The 26,749-nt window shown below is 37.9% G+C and overlaps 1 long non-coding RNA gene across 1 annotated transcript in view; it reads right to left on the bottom strand.

Annotated features, from left to right (window-relative positions):
- Positions 1-19,981: 19,981 nt before the first annotated feature.
- LOC148224594 (uncharacterized) overlaps positions 19,982-26,749 on the bottom strand; it is a 118,993-nt gene continuing 112,225 nt past the window's right edge. The window contains exon 4 of the long non-coding RNA XR_015801916.1: positions 19,982-25,604. This is a non-coding gene — a long non-coding RNA (uncharacterized LOC148224594). The remainder of the gene's footprint in view (positions 25,605-26,749) is intronic.

Below are 26,749 nucleotides of genomic sequence, written 5' to 3'. Positions count from 1 at the left end.
AAGCCATATCCTCCAGTCTGAAGTAAATCCAGAAAGAATATTTTTTTTACTCCTAATTTGGCCTCCTTTTCAAGGGGCGTTACAGTATGGTCCAACCAGGGGGTCACGGTCAGTTTTGTAACAAACCTGTCTTTTCATTTAGTGAGCAGCACACTTCAGCTCCACAGCCAGTCAAGGTGAACAGGGAGAACGATTTTAAGACCCTTGCATTCTTTGTCAGAGAAATTGGAAGAGAACACACTCACTTAAACACCATTAACATGCACTTAAAGACCACTAACATTTTTCTCTGAATGCTGATGCAAGAAAATAATAAAGGTTTAATTGTCTTAATCAATCATAGAATAACCATCAGCCAGCAGTATGATATTGGCATAGAAAAAGGTGAATATTTACACTGTGTGGCAGATAGTACTGATAATACTTAATCTCGAATTCTGTAGAGTTTAGCATCAACTGCAACTGAAATGGCAATAAACTGAGAGAAGGGCTATTACATATTTAAGGAATGAGATATAGCAAAATAAAGGTTGAGAGATAATATAACTTTGTTCCATAAATACATCATAGAGGTAAACATAAAGAGTTAAACGAATTCCTCAGTACAAAGAACAATATCTATACCAGTAGAGATATAAATACATCTGACCATGAATAAATTAAGGCCAGAAATCAGACAAAAGATTTTAAATCATCAATATTAGTGGTTGGTTCTGTAGTATCTTTCTAAAAGGCATAGTGCAATTTATCAGTTTTAAGAAATGACACGATTAATTTATTAAAAGTATGATATGATTTGTCTCCCTGTGAAGACTTCATGACTTTATTTTCCTATGACAGCCTTATCATTAAAGTAGCGGGATCCTGCCTGAAGGACTGGATTCAGCCTGCTGCTGTCAGGGGATTCCTTTAGGTTGTGAAGCAAGACATTTTAACAAACCTTTTTTTCAAATGCTCACATATTATACCCACAAATCTCTTCTTCTTTTTAGGAGACCCAGTCTAGAGCTTCTGTGTTCTAGTTTGAGACTGTGAGATGAATTACAGCTGCAACTGAAGTCACAAGGAGCTGGGCTTTGAACACAAAATACCTTCCAATGCTAAGCACCTAGAAAATACAGGCACCAATTATCTCAAGAAGGGTATCCAAAATAAGTGGTTGTATCTAACTTCTTACCTGGGCATCCAAGCTCCACGGTACTACAAAGGAGATGAACCTGAACACCTCAAAAAATGCTCTGTAACACAAGAGGAATTTTTGTGCAGGGGACATGAAAGGTGATGGTTAGAAAACGCCTAGGGTAAAAAATGAAAATGTGGATATGAAAAGAGACTTTGCACAGCATGTACTGAACCAGGCGTGGGTCTGAACATTGACTAGCAAAGGGAAAAAAATAACTGTTGGATTGCTGTTCTTTCAGTGTTCACAACTCCTCTGTGCTCTGAACAAGGCAGAATCCAGGGTGAAACCCAGTGTGTGATCATGTAATTAAAGACTATATAGTGATGATGATTAAATACTAACATGAATGCGCTGGCTGCTGTTACTGTGTAGGGGTGGATGCAAATTATTTTTCTTTTCAAAATCTGCCTTGACTAACTGGGGAGAAGAATGGGAAACACCAGTTCTCTCTCTTCTGTATTCCACAAGGCTTTGATTTTCCTTTGTAACTCTTACGATCCCTTCTCTTTTGCTGTCCTTGAATATCTTATCTTTCTGTTTTTGAGAAATAATGCCTTCAAGAAATGTGGCTCAAACTTTATCTTTTAATTGTGTGTGTTCAGCCTTAACAGGGTAAAAAAGAAAGGGCTTAGTACATTATGAGTAAGGGGCTAGTATCCTGTGAGAAAGGGGTTAGTGTACTTTGAACATTATTGCACTTACCAAAATTCCTGTGAAGACATAGTGCAATCATTTCTTCTCTTTAACCTTTATTTAAAAAAAAAATATAATAAATCTATATAAAAGCCATTTTTACAGCATGACATTCAAAGGATTTTAGTTGACAATTGAGTTGCCTGCAGGCTTGAAAAACTGCGTATGGGGTTTTATTTTATTTACAAATTTAATTATTTAAGAAATAGTGTATATGTCTGAAAATATGCTGGGTTTGTGGTGAGGAAGTAAAAATCTCTCTGAAAATTGTATCTTATTTAACACAACCGATTGCAGGAGGGAAGAAAGATGCAGCATGGAGCCCTTTTGTCGACAAGAACAAAGACAATGACATGCAAAAAAACACACAGGCATACACACACAGGGTCAGAACTAGGCCAGTTAATCTTTCCACACCTACTGCAGTGCACTCATTTATTTTAAATGTGTCATTTGGACATCAGTTCAAATTTGAGTGAAGAAATAATGGTCTTAATTTCAGAGATGCTGAGCTCAGGATTCTTGGTGAACTCAGTGCCAGCTCTTGATGCTTTATCACACCAACTCACTGATTTCATGCATGTAGGATTCACTTGGAGAAACACATATATTATTTTGTATTCATTTAGTTTATTTGGAAGATGATGATGTACTGTTTTGTTTTGTCATATAGATCTACTTTAAAAAAAACTCAATTCCACCCCAATGTTAAGTGTATCAATCTGTTTTTCAATAGAGTTGTCCTCACAGGCTTCTCAGTGACAGCTGAACATATTTCCAATGTTTATTTATATTTTATGGTGTGAATTAGCCTTTGACAATGTAAAGGCTTTTTCAAGAAAAATTTTTCTGTCATAGAATTTTTTGGGGTTTAATTAAAAATCCATTTCAAGCACTTAGTTCAACCTAAGCCAGGGAAAAATAAATGCAGAAAGAATACAGGAAAAAAAAGCATACAGCAAACTTGAAGCAAAAAAAGCTGACAGCCCTCTTCTTAACTGTACCAAAATGACAAAGGGCACAAAGGTTTACTCCACAGAGTGAGCTGCAAGAAATAAAAGCATTTACACTTTGGCAGGAGAATGCAGGGGATATGGATCAGGAAAGGAATACTTGATCAGGGTCACAGAATGGGTGTATCTTTGTCAAGCAATCAGAAGAATCTGTGCTTTGGATGTTGGTACTGCACCATAATTGGGAGTGCAAACTGATTATTAGCATTATTTTTCATTGTTCAAATAAAAAACGAAGTCTAGTGATAAAATCCAAAAGTCTAAACCAATCTACTGGTACTTCCACTGTACCCACTGAAGAGGCAAGGTGAGTATGAGAGAGGAGGGAAGAGCAAGGCAAAGGGATAGGCTCCAAACCTCAGCACCCTTCACAGGCATTGTTCCTGGCTGGTCTCTTTTAATTTCTCCTCAGTACATGAGAAAAAGACAGCTATTGTAAACAGACAGTGACCAGAATAGCAATTCATCAGACACAAGCCAAGCTGTGAGGTAGCAATTAAGTTCATCCCACTAGTTTATATCTCATAACACAGGAAAATTAAACCTTTTTTCTTTGCTTTTTCTCCTTTGCCTTTGTCTACTCATTTGTTTTGCACTTTGTTCCTTGAGAGGTTTTTCTTTTGCAATCACAAATATGCTTCCACTACTTCCTATTCCAGAACACCTGGGGAAGATAAAGATATCTGTGCTACAAATTGACAAATCTGTCTGTTCAGTGAGCACTGCTACTGCCCAGTGAGCCGGGGTAATAAATCATTTTAGCAGATGAATATGTCATCCAATACAGTAACAATATAAGAACAACAGAGGCAACAAGCCTGCAGGCAAAGGAATAGTAGCATACCCTAAATTAAGATCTAAAAGGGAAAATTGCAAAAATATGGAGGTTATTAGGGGGAAAAAAACCAATTAAAGAGTATGTAATCAGTATAATCCTTAAACGTGGTATGGCTGCAGTTCAACTGACCCACATCTTTTGGCTCGTTCTAACCATTAATACTTGAAATGAGCTGAAGTGAAAGCCATGTTGGGAGTGTAATGCATTTGCTTCCCCTCTCTACCATTTGATGGGCAGGTGTCAATACTTGTTTCTACCTTCATGAGTTCAGTCAGTGTGAAATAACTCTCAGAGCCGGTCAGTTTTGTGTTCACCCTTGTCAAGTGATTGGCTGATGCTCTGAACCACATCAAAACTCTGGTTTAGTGTGTCCAGTGGTGGCTTGGCTTCACTTCGGCCTTATGACAAGTAGGGCAGACCTATGTCATGACCCAGCTGGGTCCCCATACTGTGCTATGCCCTGTGTGCTCCATATGATGGACTGCTAAGAGCAATTCTTTGAGATGGCATTTCTCGTATGTGTTTTCAGAAGACTCTGTGGCTAACGCTTTCCACTCCTTTGTTCTTTGCTGCAGAGCAGCAGCCAGTCACTTCAAAGGAAAGAGGGTGTCAAACTTACAAAATTATGTGCAGTGAAATTTTCTGTAAACCCATGCTCATAGAGCAAAAGATTGCAGCAGGTTTTCTGTAGTTACTTAGGCAGTTTCTTACCCAAAGAAGGAAAAAGGCAAGTCCGATATATTAAACCATATTGTCTAAAATTCAGAAGGCAGGAAAGCAATGGTCAAAGCTGTAAATGGTTAAATCTCATCAGAAAACATGGAATTGTCATATTTCCCTTAAAGGACCAATACCTGATTAATACTGACATAAATAACAACCCTCCCAACTATCCAAGCCTAAAACAGGAAACAGAGCTAAATTATTTTTGTGTATTAGCAATCACTGTATTAGTCATCACTGGAAAAGCAGTCAGAACACAGAATATACAAGAAAAGCCTCATAGAAAGAAGACAAAATAAACAGCCTTCCTCTGCATAGACAATGTGGCATCAAGTCTACAACACAACTGTTGATCTGCTTCAGACTTCAATTCCTGTGACAAGCCTCAGCTGTAAAACTGCTCTAGAGGTGTTGTAACAGAGACACCACAAATGTCCATCAATATGCAAACATCCATGAAAATGCACTTGCCAACAAGACTGCCTATATTAGTATGACAAAACAAAAACGTACATGGCAAGCACACAGGAAGGGAGGAGCTGACATCATGGAAGTCTCCCAGGCAGCAGAACCCTCTGCCTCTTGAGGATGGGGATACACCATGTAAGATGCACAGTGTGATTTTACAGCAGTGATTTTTCCTCAATGAATGCATGGTCAGCATGGGCTGACATGGGCTGACATGGGATGAGCACGGGCTCACACAGGATGATGCATGAGGGGCTGTTACTCTAGACTGGCTGACAGGCCTGATAATTAGCCACCCAGATTAATTTAGAGTACCCTATTTAGGCAGCCTTGAAGGAGAAACAGTGCCAGCTGCTGTAATTAAAAGAATTCCTTGTAATAAGTTTACTGAATGGGTCTTTGATATTTTCAGAAGTAGACTACAATCAATTTAACCAATACAAGATTATTACACAGATAATTCCTTTAAAATGAAGGTGAATATTGATTTTACTGAACAGAGAAATATATCCATATATGTGACTATGATAGAATCTGATATTTTGGGTTTTATTCTGAAGTACCTTGTGCTTCTAGGGAGGGTGGGGAACCTGGGAAAAAACCAACCAACCAACCAAACAAGCCAAAAAAAAACCCCAAAAAAACCCAACCAACCAACCAACCAACCAACCAACCAACCAACCAACCAACCCCCTCAAGCTTATAGCCTCCAAGTATTTCTGTCTAGAAATAGAAGTTACCCTTGGACACAGAACCACATACAACCTCGGACATACCAGGACACAACCATACTGTCAAAGCACAACTGAATTAGCTTATGCTTGTCATCTAGAATAAGGGGACACATTTGAATTCTTTCCACCCTGCTGCACACCTGGTTATCTACCACAGCTCAGGGAAACAGGACAAGTAAGATAATCCTGAAACTCTGATTGCAGATTTCCAAAAAGCACAGAGCAACTTCAAGAATCAAAGCATGTCATGTGAGCCCTACTTGTGCTGCCAACTGTGGTGAATGTGTGTAAAAATACACCTCCTTGCAGGTCTGCTGGTTGCTGCTAGCTAGTCCAGAGTAGTTCATTCCATCTCTGAATCTCAGTCACAGGTCTCAGCCCAAAGCACTGGTCTAGGCTGCTTCTTCTGCTGTGAGGGAATTTCATATGTGCATATCCAAGCAAGTTTTCACCTACTCACTGGGTAGCACCAGCAGCTAATGCAAGAAATTAGTCAACACAGTAAGTTCTGCACCTAGACCCAGCCCAGCCTTTCAGCTGTACAGTTTACAGTGCTTAACCTCACTGTATATATGCTGTAGTCATCAAAGTGAGTGCAGTACAGGTAAATAAATCCTGAGCTTCTGTGATAGAGCAATAACTGAGCTTTGTCCAGTTTTATTTAAATGCTTTGAGACCCACAAAATCTGGAAAGTATCCTATGCTATTACTCAAGATTACTTTTCTGACAATGAAATTCTAGCTCTCCTATCATCAAAGCACTAAAATACACTATACCTCGGCAACACGGATGAGAAACACAGCTGTAAAAGAAATATACAAAGAGTATTTGAACTGCTTGGAGGAAAAAACCCAAAGTCACTGCCCTCTCTCCATCACTAAAATGCACTGAAATATTTTCTGCACAGCCTCTACCATATTATAGCACTAAAGGACATAACTAACAAAAAGCCTAAGGAAAATCACCGAAACTGCTTTTAGGTTATACAAATGAGCAATAGAATAATTTCCTAAAACCATTACCCACTAATGATATCTTTGAGGTGATAAAACGAAGCCAGTGCCAGATCACACTCTGGAATAACATGATAATTTCTTCTCTACCTAGGTAACTGGAACAATCACATCATTTATGATAATGACAATATAAACAACCTTATGTCTCCAGACTAAATACTCCCTGTATTTAGGGAAGGGAAGAGTTTATTCCACTTGCAGAAATGATGAAAATATATGCAAGGTACATCTGTGCTCTTGATCCTACTTATCAAAAAAAACAACATGCAACAGTTTACGTGATATAGACAAATACTAGACCATATCATTGCATAATCATGTAATGATCAGATTTGTGCCCCACTTTGGAATTCATGAGAGTAGACAGCTGCGGGCCTCCCTATCTTCCAGGAATTGCATATGCATAAAAGATAATCACAGCTTTCATTTATATTTTTACAAAGTTTCCATCCAATTTTCTGTCAGAGATAACCTTGAAAATGTAAAGGAAATAAAAATGATAGACAGATTGCTAGGCTTGAAAGGATTGAGAGCTATATTCAGTTTCAACAGAAAGCTGGAAGTGAGAAACCCTAAAAACACACACCCGCATCCAAAGAACTCGATTAAACTTGATTTATATCAAAAACCCGTGCACAAAAGAAATCCCAGCTCTCCCTTCAGATTATGTAAGAAAGCAAAGCAGGGAGACTTTTATCTGTCTATAAAGAAGAAACTGCACCTATGACTAGTTGGAAAACAAGTAGTCTGTGTCTCATAGCGATGAGGAGGGTCATAGCAATCTTATCTTAGCTAGAAAAGACTAGAAAAGAGGCTGTCTTACAGACCTCTCCGAGTCTTGTTACTATACCGTTTCTCATGGTTTATGTCCCTTCTCCTTGAAGAGTTGCCCTATTTTCTTGACATCACCCGGCTTGAAAAATATTTCCCTTTTGTCTTCATATTTATGTGTCAGGGAGAAAGTTGGAGAGAGTGACAGAGAGCTATCTTCAAGTACATAAAGTGATGTTATAAAAAGAACAGGAATCAATTATTCCCCTTAATTAATGAGGACAGAAGAGGAAGTAATGAACTTAAGCAGCATCAAGGGAAATTTAGGTCAAATACAGTTACTGCGTGAAGTTTCACAGAGTAAGAAGTGTTAGGCAAATGAACCAACCATCAAGGGAAGTTAAAGAGTTCTCATCAGCAGTACAGAGCCAAGGTTAGAAATTTCCCTGGAGGACCACTGAGGAAAAATGAAACTATTCCTATTCCCCCAATGGGAGAAAGGACAAGACGTTAAGCTCAAATCTCTCCTTTGAACATTCACACTTCTTGCCTCTGTTGTTCTTGTCTCCTCCTTATCAACATCTTCCCCTATATTTTCATGTTGTGTGAAGTGTTCTTCATTGGACAGCCCATATGACTTCTATGGTCTACAGGATTATTATATCTATAATATATATGTTCATATGCATTTTATATTTTTATTAATTATTATTTTTTATTAAACATACTTTTTTTTCCCAAGCCACATGGGTTTCTGTCATCAGGACTTCTAATAGCAGACATCCAAGAATTTGTATGGTGGAGATTCCCCATTCTTTCCTTGCAGTCATCACTTTAGGTTAATCTACTGCACAGTTACACAGCTATGATTGCAGCTATTTCCCTTCTAGAGCTTTAATTTAGCTCAAGAAAACGGCAGTACAAGAGTTGGAATTCACTAACCATGAGACATACCTGTACTAATGTATTCTACAATGAAAATATCACTGACACATTTCACCACTAGTGTTGACATTGTCATCTTGGTTAGATATCCATCATCCCATCCACAATGCCATTCTGCACTCAATTACAGCCTAGATAAACATACACAGGTATAACCATATCTTACCTTTATTAACACAATAGTCCAAGGCCAGCATAAAGGTTGAAAGACCGTAGAATTCTGTCACAGTTGCCAATCTCACTATGCTTTTCCAAAGTTGAAACTGAAATTCTGAATTTGTCCAACTACAGGACTCCTGTGACAATATCTATTTATTTTTTAGAACAGACTTCTATGAAACAGCTTTACTTCATGCAACCAAGAGTCTAAGCTCCTGTTCCAAGAATGAGCAAATAATAAGGATATCAAAGCAGTCACTGTAATCTTTCTTCTGCTTGTCCATGTTTAGGCTTTCAGTCAAAACCCCTGAAAATTCCAAATTCAATAGGACTTTGTCAGGCAGAAACTTAGCTCCCATCTTATGAGTTTAGGAAGAAAACATATGAATCAAGTATATGAGAAGCCCTGATCAAAGTCTCCATTGATAGGAAGACTTTTCCAGTGTTCATATTAACATTAAGAAAATCTAGCCTAAGAAAATAAAACTTAGAAAGCCATTCAGAAGCTCTGCATTGTGCAGTCAGGGAAGGGATTAGAAAGGATATGCACCAAGTGACATCATGTTATCCGTTCACATTATCACTGTGGAAAAGGGCAAAGAGCTTTGAAAAAAGGAAGAAAGAATGGGAAATGTAAAGTAAATCTAAGAAGGAGACAAACATAGGCAAAAGAGAGAAGACAGGCAGATCGTGAACAGACATGAAAGAAGATTCTCCACAGGAAAGAAAAAAAAGGTGCACAGAGAATTTAAAACTGAAGTCATAAGACTGAGCAGAGAAGTACCAACATGTGAAACAGCTGGAGAAAATTCATGCTGACAGCAACAGATCTCTCTGGCACCAAGGAGAAGCAATACCTTGTGAAAAGGCAATTTAGGCATCAGAAAGTGGCAGAAAGCAATTCCAAAATGCAGGTGAAGGCAAGAGCATCTGGACTGGTCTAGTCACTGTAGTATGGGCTGTACTGCAGAGAAAAAAAACTGAGTCTATTTCTCTGTCAGTTATTGCTTTCCTAGAAAAAAAAGGAAAATCTGTTAAGGAAGAAGGGATCATTGAAGTTTTGAAAACAGAAGCAATTACTATATCTGGGCAAATTGTAAGCAGTGGTAAACAGTTGCCGCCTGGCTAGAAATATTTTAATTGTCTCAGAGTGAATTCGTGTTAAAACACATTACTGAAAAAAAATATTTCAGGGTCAAACACTGCTCTGGAAAATTAAGATATCTGGGAATTTCAGTGTCTTCCGAATTATGCAACATCTTTGTCTTGTGTGGCTTACAGCTATATTAATTTTAAATGACTTTACAGCATTTTTGTCTCTGGCAGCACAACTGGTGGTCATGGAGATGATTATGAGGAAAAAATATAATAGATGTAACTCCCGCTTGTGGATAGTAACTTTTTTGAAGAAAAATTAAAAATACTACTTTTACGTAAATATTCCCAATACTTAACTTGTGATTTGTACCACAATTTTTATTTCAAGATTCTGTGCAATGTAACAGAGCAATTGTGCCCAGTTTGCTTTGAGAGCCCCAGGCTGGGTGCCAGGTGTGGTGCAGCTTGGGGACTATGGGGTTAACCAGTTCTGCAAAACAGGCAGAGGATTTATTCCCAGTCAGGACACTGAGCTGACACAGCAACATTTCTATTACTCGACCCAGCTCATTCAAAGCTAGGTAAGCCTGGGCGTCTCTGCATGGCTTAAAGGCAATCAAAGAATTAGTTTGCCGAGGGAAAAATATTCTACAAAGTTTTGAAAGGAGGAAGCAAGAATATTTCTACATTTGGACTTACAGCTTAGTTCCTTCCCTTGCTATGCAGAAAAAAAATGGCATTTGGAAATCCAAATTTGAAGGCTTATTTTTAAAACTCTTATTGCAGGAGAATGATAACTAGCTCCTTTAATCCCATGGAGCTATATATATATATATAGCCAAAAATGCTTCTATACATTAGATATAATAATATCTATTATAGATATTTTTAAATATATCTTTCTTTGTAGCTTTACTTCATCTATACTTGAAATAATCACTTCACTCTGCTGTCTTAAGGCCCTCATGTCTAAAAATTCCTCTCAGCATTCCATGCTGTTGTTTTTTAATAGATTCTACAATACATTCTGTCTTCCTTTCACTTGCTTTCTGTCATATGTTGGTGTAAATAACAGCAACAAAACCAAACAGTTACAATCATTCTCACTACTTGAATTAAAAGTATTTATTGCAAAACATATGGTTCATCTGCCTCAGAAGCAAAACTGCACAGGCTTTTCAAACCATAAATTAACATCAGCATCATTCTAGCACAATGAGCAGAAGTTTACATACATGTGATCTTATCACTTAAAGCAGTTTCTAACTTACTGAAAGAGGAAATATAAATTTCACAGCAATTTCAAAACTTGGTGATAATAAAAGTTCAAACATTTTGGTTTCTCTGTTTTATTTGGATATTTTTCTTTTGGTGGAGAGGTTTTTTCCTCTGATTCAGCAAGCTTAGATCATAACTGTCTAGTGTTGATTTTGATGCCTGTTTAGCTATGACAATTTATTGTATGAGAAATAAAATTCTTAGTAAAGCGACATTCATCCTTCCATGTAGGAAAACATGTCTATCTTGCCTTCAATGAGCTCATTACAAAATATAAATCTGTGCAGAAATGCAAAGGGAAGAAAAATATCAAAATGCATCTGGAATATGAACACCAACCAGACTTACTTTCACCTCAGATTTAAAATTGCAGCTTCAAAGAACACAATTTGTTCTAAGAACATTGTTAAATATTTAAAATGCACCTTGTTCTACCATCAGATCAGAAAAGAGCAACAAAACATTTTATCAGGCAGCAGAGTCCCCATTAATATTTTTTCCTCTGATTTTTAAAACATATTTTGTATCACTCAATGGATGGAAAAACAGTGATAGAAAGTGCTGTCACTCTGCCAAGAGCACGTACAGAACAAGACAAGTGAGAGCAATTAAATTTCTGATCAGGATAATAATTTAACTGCAGATCTAGAGACTATAATCATCTGGAACATTTGAGCAGCATAAAATATTACAAGGACTATGTTCCATAAATTATTATACACAACTTGTCACCTGAAGGTACTTCACCTGAAGGGGTGTAGCATTTTCCTACCATTCTGCCAGAGATGCTATTTCCTCTAGCAGCAAATAGAAGAAATAGAAGGTCACAGAGCATATAAAGAGCTGTTTGTGTATCCACTCACAGCAATACAGAGAGAATTCCCAAATGAAGGGTCATCATTCCACTAGCTTCCTTTGGCAGGGTAGTACCTTTATTGCCAAGACACTTGATTTATCATGAAAGGAAAAAAAATAACCCAATGCTTTGAGTAATCCCTTGTCTCATTCATGTACAAGTGGACTGGATGTCGGTCTCCTCACAATACACTGAATTGATATCTCAGCACGATGCATATGAGGTAAGGTGGTTGTCCCATATTCAGTCACTGGACAATGTCATGCCCCTAAAAACTCAGATTCAGCATAGTGTTCAAAAACACCAACAAAAGGCCAGTCCTTGAGAATTAAAGGAACCTTTTTATTGACATTTCGGTACATCATAGACCTTGCTGCTTGCTTAGGAGAAAGTGGTAAGAGATGATTTCTTCAGCCTAGAAAGAAAAAAATTGGCTACTTGTTAATGCATCAGTGCAGCTGCTTTATCACAGCCATTCTGAGGCAAATAATTTGGGGTGACATTTCATCTCAGTTTGTTTTAGCAGTCTAAAAAGTCAGGAGTGTAATCTAATCTATTCATTTAGCTCCACTTGAAAGTCGGTGAAGAAAGCCAGATGCCTCCAGCAGGCAGGTCCTCAGGGTATCCTAAAGCAGCTGGATGGATTGTCCTCTGCTAGCAAAGGAGAGACACATCATCTGTTTAGCCTCAACATCTTCTAAATTGCTAGACATAGGCAAGATGAATACAAATGTCTGAAGGACATTTGTCAAGTTATTTATACCCCATGCTCTCACAGAAATCTTACTTACTAAAGCTTTATTTTCTGATCTTAGAGAAACAAAGGGAACTTAGGGACTCCAATTGACTCTCACACTGACTTTATGCATTGACTGTCCACCTGCCAGATTGCAAGAGCATGTAACAAGGATAAGATTGCAGGACTCTGCAGTGATCTTCACTTCTGAAAGCATTTTGATTGCATATGGTGGCAGGAAGTGGTAAACTATCTTCAGGCTTGCCACAGCCCAGTCCAACAGGGAAGAGAAATGCAGAATCTTCAGAAATGGGGTGCAGGGAGTTTCCAAACAGCCTGTTAGTACAGTTCAGCAGTGGTGAGTGGTGATTTGCTGCTTGGAGTCATCACATCATGCAGTTGGTTTCATATAAGATTCAAAGGACAGCTTTCTTGTGTAAAACAGTGCTGCTGCAACATGGGGACAGCTTACAATTTGAACTTCAGCACTGTGGGTTTTTGGCAGGAGATACCAGGCGTACCACTGAGAAAAACTAATTATCCATTATTTTGATCTCTTGTATGGAACAACTTTTCCAAATAAATAGCATTTTTTAAGCTTGGCTATTTCCACTTCTAAAAAGCACTTCCACCAACTTTGTGTGGACAAGACTTCCATCATATTTTGCCTAAAGTGTGATGTTTTTCTGCTATATTATACAGCATGTGGATCCCAATCCAAACTCAGTGAAAGGCAGCAGCTCACTGCATTTTTCATCATAATACTGTGTGACAAATGCACTTTTCCTTCTTTCCGAGTAACAAGGCTTATTTCAAATTTTTAGAAATTACTGTCACTACAATTTACATTTAACAATGTCTTTCTTGGCTAGTACTGGGAAAATACTGCAAGGAGAATTCACAAACATTAATTTGACTAAACACACATTTACTTCGACAGCATTTCCAAGGGTCATTGTTTGACTTGCTCAGATATTCAGTCTGTATTTTTCTCTCTTTTTTTTCCTTTTTTTTTTGTGTGAAGTCACTTGTGGGAAAGCTCTACCTGGGCAAATAGATAGGAAGGTTTATGAAATAACTCTTCACATAGCCATAAAGCCTCTCATTCTCCTCCCTGATGAAAAAAAAAGGTTCATGGAATGGTTTGAGTTGAAAGGGATCTTAAATATTATCTAGTTTCAACCCTCCTGCCATGGGCAGGGACACCTTCCATTAGACAGGCTGCTCAAAGCCCCATCTGACCTGGCCTTGAACACTTCCAGGAATGGGGCATCCATGACTTCTTTAGGCAACCCGTTTCTATGCCTCACCATCCAAAGTAAAAAGATTCTTCCCAATACCTAAAGTAAACCTTCTCTCTTTCAATTTAAAGCCCTCATCCTTTCACCCTTAGAAAAAGTCCCTCTCCATCTTTCTTGTAGGCCCCCTTCAGGTACTGAAGGCTGCTGTAAGATTTCCCCAGAGCCTTCTCTTCTCCAGGCTGAACAGCCCCAAATCACTCTCTTCAAAGGAGAGGTGCTCCAGCCCTCTGATCAACTTCATGGCTCTTTTCTGGACTCACTCTAATGTGTCCACTCCTTTCTTATGTTTGGGGCCCCAGAACTGGACTCATCACTCCAGGTGGAGTTTCAAAGAGCAGGGCAGGAGGGTGAGAATCCCCTCCCTCGACCTGTGGTTACTCTTCTTTTGATGCAGCCCAGGTTATGTTTGGCTTTCTGGGCTTCAAGGTCACATTGCTGCATCATGCTGAACTTCTCATCCACCAGCACCCCCAAGGCCTTCTCCTCAGGGCTGCTCTCAATCCATTCCTTGCCCAGTTTGTGCCAAGGATTGACCTGACTCAGGTGCAGCCCCCTGCACTTGGCCTTGTGGAAATACATGGGGTTTGCACATGCCCAGCTCTGAAGCCTGCCAAAGTCCCTCTGGATGGCTTCCCTTGCCTCCAGCCTGCCAACCACAGCTTGCTGGGGTCAGCAAACCTGATGAAGCTGCAATCAATCCACATTGCCAACTAAGGTGAAGGTGCTAAACTGTGCCAGACCTGATACCAGCCCGAGGAACACTCAGCAATGGTCTCTACTGGGACACCATTGATTGAAACAGGCCATTGGCCACAACTCCTTAACAGTGGCCACCCAGCCAATTCTTTACCCACAGAATAGTCCAGCTACTAAATCCACGTCTCTCCAGTTTTGAGACAAGCATGTCATGTGGGACAGTGTCAAATACTTTGCAGAAGTGCAGGTCAGCTGTTCTTCCTTTTCTGACCAGTGCTGAAACCCTGTCAGAGAAGGCCACCAAAGTTCTCAGGTACAATTTACCCTTAGTGGAGCCCCACTCAGCTCTCATCAAATAACTCTTTAATTTTCATGTGCCTTAGCAGAGTTTCTAGGAGGATCAGCTCTGTGATCTTGCTAGGAAACAACTATGGTAAGACTGAGCAGCCTGAGAGTCTCCCAGATTTTCCTTTTTCCCCTTTTTAAAATAGGGGTCCCATTTCTCCATTTCAAGTCAATGAGAACTTTGATGGACTGCCAGAACTTTTCAAATATGATAGCAGCTTAACCACTTCATCCATCAGTTTCCTCAGAACTCCGGATGTTCAGACATCAAATCAGTGAATAAAAACAATTCTGCATGACAAAAAATGGAGATCATCAAGCAGTTATACAAGCTAGTAAAAGAAAATAGAATAATAACCCCTTCATAAAGAACTACTTAGCCATTTGTCTGAAAGAGCTTTAAAATAAAGTTCCAATCTGCTTTAGTTAAGCACAAATTATTGAACACAGTATGGGAGAAATTAGACGAATTTCTACTATATCTGCATCATAAAAAGAATTAGAGTAGATGATCTAATAGTCCCTTCCTGCCTAAAAGCCTATCAATAAAAAGGAAAAGATGCTGCACTATTCACATTTTCAGCAAATATAGCAAATAACCAATAGAAAATAGGTTATTTTCCTCTCAGTCAAAAGAACACTAAAAAAGAACATTCAGGTTTCTTGAGCCCCACTGTAAAAACCCTCCTTGTATAACCATAATTTTCCAAAGAAAGAGAGGGAAAAAAGGGTCCCAAAAGGCATTCACACAAAACATTTGCTGAGCAATTTTGAATAATGAACAAATTAGTGGGGAAAAAAATTGTTTGTGGATAATTCATGAACAGAAAAGAAGACAGCATTGATCAAATAAATTATTTGCTGTAAATGGTTCATTCAACTCTGGCTTCAACACACGTTACCTATTAAATCAAACAGAGTCCAACACCACAGCAATTATTTAGAAAGTACAATCTGGCCACGTGAAAACAAGTCCAGATTGCTTAAATTGTTTCTTTTTTGGCTGATATGTCATCTTTCCCCTCTCAGAGTTAGTTAGGTCTCTCTTGTCTACCTAAAATACTACTAAGCATTTTTCAGCACTTTTAGCATATTTTCAGGTTTCTAAAAAATAATATATTCCAGCTACAACTGACCTAGGTTTAAAAAAAATTATTTTTCTTTGCTAGGACTTGTTATGGATGCAGGTCTCAGAGGATGCAAGTCTTGATATTATAGGTAAATCCATTTCCAGTTTCTTGTTTAACCTTCCACTTTTTTTCCTAAAATATCTAGATGTATGTTTAAGTTCATAACCTGTAAATCAGGTCTGCCTTTTCTTTTCCACAGTTCAACAAATTATTTGTATTAATATTGGCTTTCATTTCATTGAATTCAATAAATTCTGAATAATAATTTCTACTGGATTAATTTCAGTCTCTAATTTACAGACCAATCAATTCTTTCTTGTGCTCTTTATCTCAAGTCCTATTTCTTATATTCTGTAGTTCAGGCCACTTCTTGACAAACTGAATTATCTGTCATCCTGTGATGCAGTTTCTTGCAGTCTTGGATGAAGACTTTCTAGGAGAGTTACATCCCATACACCATATATGTAGAACTAGTTTGCTGGAAAAGAAAGGACTGGTAATCAAATCAGGTAAATTTACAGACCAAGTAATTTTGCCCTGAGTTCCATCCATTGCAAACAAGGCTTTACCTTGATAAAAGCTGTAGCATCACGGGCAGTACGATCTGATGTGGCTGTTCTGCATAAAAAATGTATTTTCTATATTGTTTCTTATATTTTGAAAACACTATATTCACTGCAATTATATTTGAAAGTAAATCTTCAAAAGATTTCTTCCTCCAAGTATATTTTTGTAAGAGCTCTTATACACATATATACATAGGCACACAAGAAATGTGTGACAGATCTTGCAAACTGTTTCTTTTACTTTACTTGCTTGCTAACAGAAAAATCCAGATTCCACATAGGGAATTGAAGATGATTTTTCCTTATGGTACAATTTGATGGAGTTGAAGGATTTAAGTAACAAAAAAATCCAAGTTCACATCATGCTAGTAAGTAGATGATAAGCTATCTGATGAGATGAGGTTTCTCCATTGTATTACTGACTGCACCCATCTAAACAATGTGACAGGTATTAGCAAGACAAACACAAGATCCTAACCAGGCTCGGTTTTACAAGGAAGATTTAAGAGCTAAAATTTATAGCAGGTTGAGCGTGTTACTGCTATGTCCTTTAGCACATGCACAATTCAGAAATCAGTGCAACAACTGCTATGTCTGTAAGTCTGTGGTGGGTTCTAGAGGGGCTGACACATTTTCCTGAACTGAACTCCAGGAGAGGATGAAAAGGGGGTAAGACAGAGGGAAGAAGCTGGGCAGTGCACAGAAAAATTCTTCCCAAGTATGAGGTGGTATCCTAACAAAAAATAAGAAACTGTAAAAAGACATATGCTCAAGGCTGCATGTTCTTCGAACAGAGAGCTGGGGTTTATTTTGCCATACAAAAGCAAACCTAAAGATCAGTGACACTCAACAGTTATTCAGGTGACAATAAAGATGCCTGTGCTTAATGCAGGAGAGAAAGCAAAAGCAGCAGAAGAATAAAGTGGACAGAAAAGGCGGCCAAACAGATAAGTCAGGCAGAAGCACAGCAAACAGGCTTGAGATTTCATGGTTAGGAGACAGCAAGAGGAGACAGCCTTAGAGACAGCTTTAATCAGCTTGGACATAGATAAAGAGAGGGACAAGTGCTTTGAGAATATAGACTGAAAAGTCAGACCAGTGGATCTCAAAGCACGTTACCAACTCATTAATTAAGCAGCTCCATACCCCTGGCATCTGGGTACATAACTTGATAGCCATCACAAAAATCACTAAAGTTGACAGAGAGTGGTTCAGTGACTTTTCTCAAGGTCACTGAGCCGGGAACAAAACTCAAGCAGTACAAATCTTCCAGCAGCTGCTTCCAGAACCAGCTTGTCCTTTGTGCTTTTGGGACAAGGGAATTCACTTTATAAGTCCAACTGTACTCATGATCATTCCAGCAATAAATAAACATTCAAAAAATTTTCTTGACTGTCAGCTCCAGCAAATGTAATACAAAAGGACATTTTACACAGTTAGCAAAGACTATCTTATACCAAACTGGAGGCAGAGGTAGAAGATAACCAATCAATGGCATCATTTATGAGTGAGACAAATGATAATGTAATTAAGTCACAGGTTCTGCAAAATTTGCAACAATTCATCTCAGAACAAAATTTAGAAGAAAAATTGAAGAAGAAAAATGAAGAAAAGTTCCTCAGAGAAAAATAATTAGTAGAAATAATTCTTCTCATGTGACAACAAGTTTTTCCCACTTTTCAAATTAGAGTATGAAAAAAATACCTCTTTCTATAGCAATGATAAGGTGACTCGTCATGTTGCAATCTTGTCAATCAGATCTTGTAGATCAACAGATCCATTTAAAGTCCCAATCAAAGTCCTGATCAAAAATTCAAATCCAATCATAGTTCAGAGATGAAGCCTATTTCTTTCAGTGCAGTTTACTCCAAGGGCTAACCTGGACTCAGAAGTTTAGGTTATGGTCTTGAATAAATGCAAAATAAGAGATGCATAATAAAATAAATTATATGTGATTTATAAATATGGACTTAATTGATCTGTAATCATTCTAGGGCCTTTTTTAAATATTAGCTGGTTTGATTTTTTTTTCATAAAATTAAATTTTCTAATTTTTTTTAATCTCTTTTACTAGGTAGCATTTAAAGTCCTGCAAATAACATAGTATGGCAAGAAAAAAAATATTTTCTCTGGATGAGAGAACTGCTCCTGTCCCAAAGAAGAAGGTGGAATTCAGGTTGATTTAGTTTCGATTATTTTGTTGGGAGCAGGTGTGTGGGTGTGGTAGGATCTTTAAAAGTGTGAGAGTTTAGGCCTCACCCAAATTAGTAGAATTTTCTCTCAACTGCCATTCTTAACATTTCAGTAATGTGTATTCCTGATTTTTTTAAATGTAAGTGGTCTACACACCATTTCTATGTTTGTTTGGGTTTTTTTTTTCGTTTTTGGAAATCTGGCCTACCTCCTCCCACCCAAATAGAACATCAGTAAGTTTCAGAGACCAGCTGGGTAAATAATAATTGTTTGATTATTTTTTTAAAATTTTAAATTTATGAGCTCAAAAGTTTTATTGTAAATCTTCTTGTACACAAGTGCATCCAGGAAGGGATAGTCTTCAATTTAATGTCAAGCAGAACACCACAAAATAATTGATCTTCTTTACAATACATATTTTGTAGCACTGAAGGGTCATTTTCTCTTGAGTCCAAAAAATAGAATCCAAAAACTCCACATCTGAAAAATATTCAAACAATTCATGGACTTCAAATAATTTTTGGGGAGAGGCTTCCAAAAAATCATCCTTTAGATCTGGTCCCATTTCCAATCTTTCACAGGGTTAAAAAGACTAATGCAGTTTTAAGGTGTGTCTGAAGCTGAAAGGCAATATTGCCCTTGCTCAAAGGAATTTTAAGAAGTTACTATTTGATTAGCATAGCCAGTTCTGTTTACTGGATCCAGGGTAGATCAAGATATTCCAGAAGCTCAGTCACCACTGAAGACCTTATTGCTTACCTTATTACACACACTTATTGCTGGATGTCTTCTCTTTTATAGGAGCACAGACACAAAAGTACACAGTGGATCTCCAAATTTTAAAAAGTGTAGTTCTTTGTTTACCAGAAGCAAGTAAACTGGTGACATCTAAGTAATCTTAATCGCCCATGTAATCACACAAGCAAGCAATTGTTTCTCTAGCATTATCTAACAGCATTCTCATGCAAAATATAAAATAATTTAGAAAAGAACATTAGGTAAACACAGTAGTTGCTTACTTATACCACTATTTCTCTGGCTGGAGGCCAGATAGATAAGCAAATCCACAGCAAAATGTGAAAAAGGACAAAATACCTCCTATTCTATTTAGGAAATTATTTCTGTTTCTTTCTCAGTAAAGCTACACGCAATGTAATTTATCGAAACATGGAAGTAATAACACACAGAAGCTCAATATAGCTAATACATTTTTTTTAATGTATCCTTATTTGGTAATCTTTAACATATTGTTTCCTACCCTACTTCTTCAAAAGTCATTATTTTTAAAGTCTTTCCCTCCTTTCTAGAAAGTAGTTAAATGTTTCCTTCAATCTAGACATTTCAAGGCTCCAAAATCTCAAAAAGACTTAAACACATGTCTAAATTTAAACACATATTTAAAAGACTTTAGAGAATCAGGGTTTATATAAAAGACTGTAATCTCACCAGAAAATGTTCAGTTCATTGAGTATACTTTTATTTTTTCCTCTAAAAAGGTATTTGTTTTAAAATTTATAGGTAATGCACTCTAGGTAGTATGCAAATGGAGTTTTGTCCTGGTATACCCAACCTGCTTCTATTTTTTCTCAAAATCGCTTTTCCAGCATTCTGTTCTTCTTCAAACACTTCAAATGCATTAATCAAGCTGTCAGATTCACTTTACTACTTTTGCCAGGACAATTCTGATCTTAATTCTGGCCTGCAATACTTTTAAGGTATCCAATACAATACACAGAGAATTTGTAATCATTGTTTTATGGTTTTTCACCTTCCATTGTGATACAAAAAATAACCCATTAATCTTGTCAATCAAGTTTGTGTGTATGATCCTCAAAGCTTTTTTTTCCAATCCTATTGCAAACTCCTTCAGTATTTATTAGAATGCAAATGCACTTGTATAAATAGAAGTGATTTAAAATCGCTGTGCAAAAGATCCCAACATTTCAACCTCTGATTTTGTCCCAAAATTAAGACAAGAAAATTTGTTTCCTCAAATCCAAGAGTCTGAAAACCATGTCAAAGCAAACCGAATTTTCCATACGAGGCTAGGAACCACATGGCCCTCTACTTCTGTGGAGCTGATTCTTGGTGCATTCCATGCATCCCAGAAAGCACACACGGATACAGCAGTGCCTGGGGAGAGAGCAGGAGGAAAGAGGTGCATGCTCCTTTCTGGTCCTCATCTAAAAGGAGAATAATAATGACCATAACCACTACTCCAAGTGGGAGAACTGCCAGTTAGAAAAAAAATATTTTTTGTTTGGTTGGTTTTCAAGTTTTTTGTTGTTGTTGGGCATTGGTTGGTTGATAAAAGAACAAAGCAGTTTCTATTCAGATTAAATACAGCAAAGAGTATAGTATTTATTTCAGCTTTGCCAGAAATTATTTTTTAAAGCTCCATGAAATAAATATAAGATCAAATTGCTTTTCACGTGGAGGACTGCAAAATATTTTTGCCACCAAAAGAACACATAAAACTCTGGGCAGAATTTTGAACTCATTAGGTATCTCTTGATAATCAAAAAACTTTTCTAGCATTTACAGAATAATTGAGAAATCATGCTGAAATCTTATTTCTATTCACAAGACGTTCTGTCAGTTCTGAGGAGCCTGCCTGAGTAAACATGGGACAAGGAGGGAACAGAGCACATTTTCACCTTGCTTGGAGATCTGCTTGGGAGCTGGGACCAAGTAGACTTTTACAGGTGACTGATGGCATGCAGTGACTAGTCTGGGATGCTTAGCTGCGAGGAGAATGGAAGAGGTCAGTACTGAATAACTTCTTAGTAATGTCAGTCTCCTTCCAGGCATTTCCATGCAGTGTCTGAAACACAGAGCATCCAATCCACTGCAGTCATTCACACAAGCCTTGACTAATGGCCCATGACACCCTCACAAAACTGCTTTCTGAGGTGCTCACATATGACTACAAGAATCAGTAGCAGAAGTTTGCAGTGGTCTGCAAAAGATTTCAGACTGGAGTATAAAGGCACAAGAGGGCAAAAAGAACAGAGGAACAGCCCAAGGGAAGGGGCACAAGCACTCAGGGTTATCAGCACTGTCAGGCTCAAATTCCCCTATACCAAACCAACACCCAGTTGATTCTGAACTTTAGGAAAACTGACAGCCTGGAAAACAGACCACAGGAAAGAAGTCTGTGATGCAAGATTTTTCATTTTAAATTTGACCCACCTTTATATTTATATACCAGTTTACAATATATCTGGTTTTGTATCTGGACACACTGCATTTATATTTGTCCTAAACTTTCTTTTACATTCTCATTCTTCATTTCCAATTACATGCCAGATAAACTCTCTGTTGCATGAGAACACTGAAAGTGGCAGCAGAAGGACTGGGGTTTTTTCCCCTAAGAGATGCAAGGCACAAAAATGAGCATACGAGCCTTTCCTGTATGTTTCCTAGAGAAGAAGTTGCTCTTTACTAATAAGGACAGATCACATAAGGTTACATCTCCAAATGGACAGCAAGTCCTCACAGGCTGAGTGCTTTAATACACTTAATACACTGCTCAAGGTCACCTGAAGACTTTGTGAACACAGTAATATATTTGCATCTATGTCTTTCCAGTAGCATGGTATAGGCATCCCATTCCAGTAGTTCTGCAGTGTTCAAATTGGCTATGCAAGGAAACTGCAGGACATCTCCAAAAACTGTCACACAGTGCTGGCATGTGTGCAGCTAGGAGTCAGTATGGAAAGGCAGCAGTCCGGGTGAGGAGCAGCTGATCTGCAGCCAGGGTACATGACAGGGCCAGTACAGGCATCTGGCACTGTGGAAGGGAATTCACAAATATAATTCACAGCCTCAGTTTGGCTCCTGCATGTGAAGCAGAAAGACCTGTGGTATTCTCACACTAGTGAAATCAACATCAACATAACTAATGCTGGCATTGCCTCTAAGGGCTCTGTTTAGTGAAACCTTTTTTAAGAAAGCTACAGTCTTAAGCATAACACAGGTAGCCTCACAGTGAGGCTAGAAATGTTAATAGTGGTAAAGAAAACTGTGTAATAAATTTTGCATGTAGTTTGCTTAACACAGTCACACACATGCAGAATGTTATACAGTACATCACTGTGGACACACACATTTAGAGAGCTAGGAAATTACAGCTTGAGAATTCTTTCTCAGGCCTGGACTTCCCCTGCCTCTCAGGTTCATTCCCAGGCTGACAAGCTGACTATGGCTTCAGTTAGGGAGGAAGTCTCCCAGGGTGATAATACGGTGAAAAACAGAGTGGAATTCATAATAAAGATTAATACCTGGTGGTCTTTCCCGTGGGATACATCCTGAGGTACTGTCTCATGGCTGTTTTTCCCAATTGTCCAATGAGCTACTGTCCTGTCCTAGCTCCACATGACATGCTTTAAATACGGGCTGTCTTTTCAATAAAGTTGGCCTTTTCTCCCTGAAGAGGTCCATGTGGGTTGCTGTCCTTGCTCTCTTTCTCTTTCTAGCGCAGTAACCACACATCACCTTATAATTATACACACTCTATTGTGAACTTTTCTTTCATACTTTCTGAGCAGATGGCTAAAAAACTCATTTTATCCAATTTTCCTTGCAGGAGGATAAAACAAATTTGTTACACCATGAATTCAGGAGTCACAGCAGGACACATAGGCTAAGACATAGAGTCCATAAATTTCTGTGCTTTTAGGTATCTGAGCTATGACTATTAGCAACAGTTTACCTGGTCAAAACCTCATAAAACCTAGACATCAAGAAAACATGAGAATAATCCCAATATAAATTAGTTGATATATAACCTGGATGTTTTCCTCACAGTACTAATATTTATGTGTTAATAGTTTACCAATGTGACAAATCACTGGCAAAGCCGATGTGCCCACCCACGGAAAACTACATTTTGTCTTGACACATCAAGGAAGCAAATTCAGTAAATTGAGTAACATGAGTTATTCAATCTGTCATATTAGTTAACAAGAAAATGCAGGATAAATTCTGTGGAATAGAAAAAGTTTCTACAACCACATTCCATTTGTAATACTTCAAGTTTTGGAAGCTTTTCATTTTGAAATTTAATTAATAATTCATGTAGTTAGCGAGGCTTTAAAAAAGAAATCCAACCCAAAACATACAGCAGACCTTTTATGACAAGCATGATATTTAATCATTTTTTGAACCATGAAACCACTCAAAAGCCCCAAGCTAGTATCACACCACACTTTGCTAGGAACTATGCAAATAAAACAAAAGAAAGTGTTCCTTTGATATAAGTATATGGGAAATATTTCAGTGGATAAGAAGGAGTAACCAAATTTCACAGAATATATAAATTTAGATATTCAAAGTGTCTCTTAAGCCCTCAAATCAGCTTACTGAAGTCTTGGTCTGAAGACAACAAAAAACCTAGTAAGTTTAACAAAAGCAGAATCTCACTTTTTTTTTTGATTGTAAAGCTACTTTAAAATACAGGTCTTAATGTCTTCAGAGTCACAGAGATCAGAAGATTAAGGCTGCTGAGTTTTCTAAATCACAGAATACCCCAAAGTAGAGCCATTGGAAAGTATTGAAATACATCTGCAGAGAGTCTAACAAAAGTCTTCTTGGAACAAAAACTACAACAATTGTCTCTTCAATAGACTTCCAACCATGCTGGCAGACAAGGGCAAAACCTCCATCCACTGACATTTTAAAGAATCTTAACAAAGACTGGACGGTGGATAAAAAGCATGTCATGGTTCAAATGTATCCTACCTTGCACACCTTAGCATACTGTGGTTGAATGCACTTGCACAAACCCAGTCAGCAAACCTGCTGAAAACCCCCCAGAGGACAGACTGTGGTTTACTGCTCAAAACATTTATTGACTGCCCATCGTTATAGCAAGAGTAACCAGTAGCAAAAATACCATAAAACATGGGGTTTGTTTGTTTGCATTCATCATGTCAGCTCACTCCTGTGTACTGCCAAGGCTGAGCAGAATCTGCTATTTTAGTTTCCCAGCTCCTGTAAACAGAGCCATCTTTTAATCCCTCAGCTATTTATTCAGCTAATAATAATGTGAGTTGGTGACTGTATCAAAACTCCAATGTATAAAAAAATTTTGAAGACATCTGGATAACCAAGAATGAAAAAAAGGTCACGTAGGAGTTTCTGAACAGAATCTAAGGCAGAATCTAAGGCAGATATTACCTAATTTACTGGGGTTTAGGACATATCTGGTATATGCTATATACCCAAACAAGCTTCCAGAGAACAAGACGTTCTGGACACAAAAGCAGAATAGTCACTTCAGCAGCATAAAACACCAATGTTAATTGCAGCAAATTTCTATTTCATAACTCTACTGAGGCATTATTGAAAAAGTCTCACCAATCCTAGCAGGCACACACCTGGGTCTTCAATCAATTCTGTATTTTTTAAATTCTTCTCTATAGAGTTTGAGCAATAGAAATCTAAACTTAGAAAATTTAACTCACATATTTTAAAAAAAACATGAATTTTGTGTTTATAATACTCAGAAGTAAATATTATCTCAAATTTCTGCAAATACCATATTTTGCAGAGATAACTGTTAAAAAAGTGTTCCCAGAATCATTTAGGTTGGAAAAGACATCCAAGAACATTGAGTTCAGCCTTTCACCAATCACCATCTTGTCAACTGAACCATGGCATTTAGTCCCACATCCAGTCATTTCCTGAATCCAGGGATCATGACTCCACCACCTCCCTGGGAAGTCCATTCCGATGCTTAACAACAGTTTCCATGAAAAAATTCTTCCTGATGTCCAACCTGAACGTCCCCTGACAGAGCTTGAGAATGTGTCCTCTCATCCTGTCACTAGTTGTTTGGGAGGAGAGTCCAACCCACACCTGGAGGAGAGAGGGGGAGAGAGAGAGGAGAGGGAAGAAGAAAGGGATATTTACTAGATTCAAACTCTTAAGAAAGTAGCCTAATGAAAAACAAGGTATGTAAGAACATAAGACACACAATCTTAATGTTGTACAACTCTTCATTCCACTGTGAATTCCTTTGTGGAACAGAAAATAAGAGGAATATGCATGCTCCTGAACATGGATATTTTCAGTGCCCAGGGTTTTCATTTAGAGGATTAAAAACTCATATCAAACTCTAGTAAACTGCAAGATTCTTTCAAAAGTCTGTACAATTGCCAGAACGTGAGTTCTGTGGAATTGAAAATATGAAACAACAGCCTTTGCTTTGCTGGGATCCAAATTCATGTTTTCAATCCCTTTCTACTTAGTAAGCCAACAGTTCTACAGTGCCTAGGGTTGTTCAGTGCTTCTAAAAATTAGATCATTTAGATCTCTGTCCCTAGATATGAATTTAGAAATATAGAAATAACTCTGTAGATGTGGGCTTTCTGGCTAATGGCCTAATAAGTGTTTGTTCCTTGATTTCTCCTTTGTACTTAACACATTGCAAAAAATAAGCCCGTTTCAAATCCATGTGTGTAAAATATTCATTTCAAAGGCCAAAGTTCAATAGATGTTGGCTAGCCTGTGTTTTCTTGTACAGATTTAAAGGTCACTCTGAGATCTAAAGGATTGGCATCATAACCTGGATCCCCAGGTGAAAGGAACTGTTGGATGATTTCTCCTTTCATATAATTAAAACATATAGATTGTAGTGGTAAGTCTCAGATAGAAACTTTATGAAATCCAGAAGCAGAACATCTGCATCATTGTGATAACTGCAAGAGAACAGACCCAGTAATCTCCTTATTTCCTGTTGGCAAAAGCAAACACAGTCTTTTCAGCTACAATTATCATTTCTCTCGAACAGGGTTCCCTTTTACCACGAACCTGAATGGAAGAAAAGATGATGCTCAAAATCATCAAGGCTATGCCAGTAGCTCCAAACTCTACTTGTTCCTTTCTCCCTCAGTCAGCATTGCTTGACATCACCGTTGTCATTTTCTTCCAGTTCCCCTCAGCCCTCCAGGTTACAAGAGCAGCCAGCAGCATTTCCTGCCTTGATAATTTATGGCTGTGAC

This window comes from Sturnus vulgaris, chromosome 2 (assembly GCF_052056855.1).
Source record: "Sturnus vulgaris isolate bStuVul1 chromosome 2, bStuVul1.hap1, whole genome shotgun sequence".
NCBI classification, from domain to species: Eukaryota; Metazoa; Chordata; class Aves; order Passeriformes; family Sturnidae; genus Sturnus; species Sturnus vulgaris.
The sequence above is the reverse complement of the archived record's forward strand: the minus strand, read 5'-3'. Positions and strand labels throughout refer to the sequence as shown.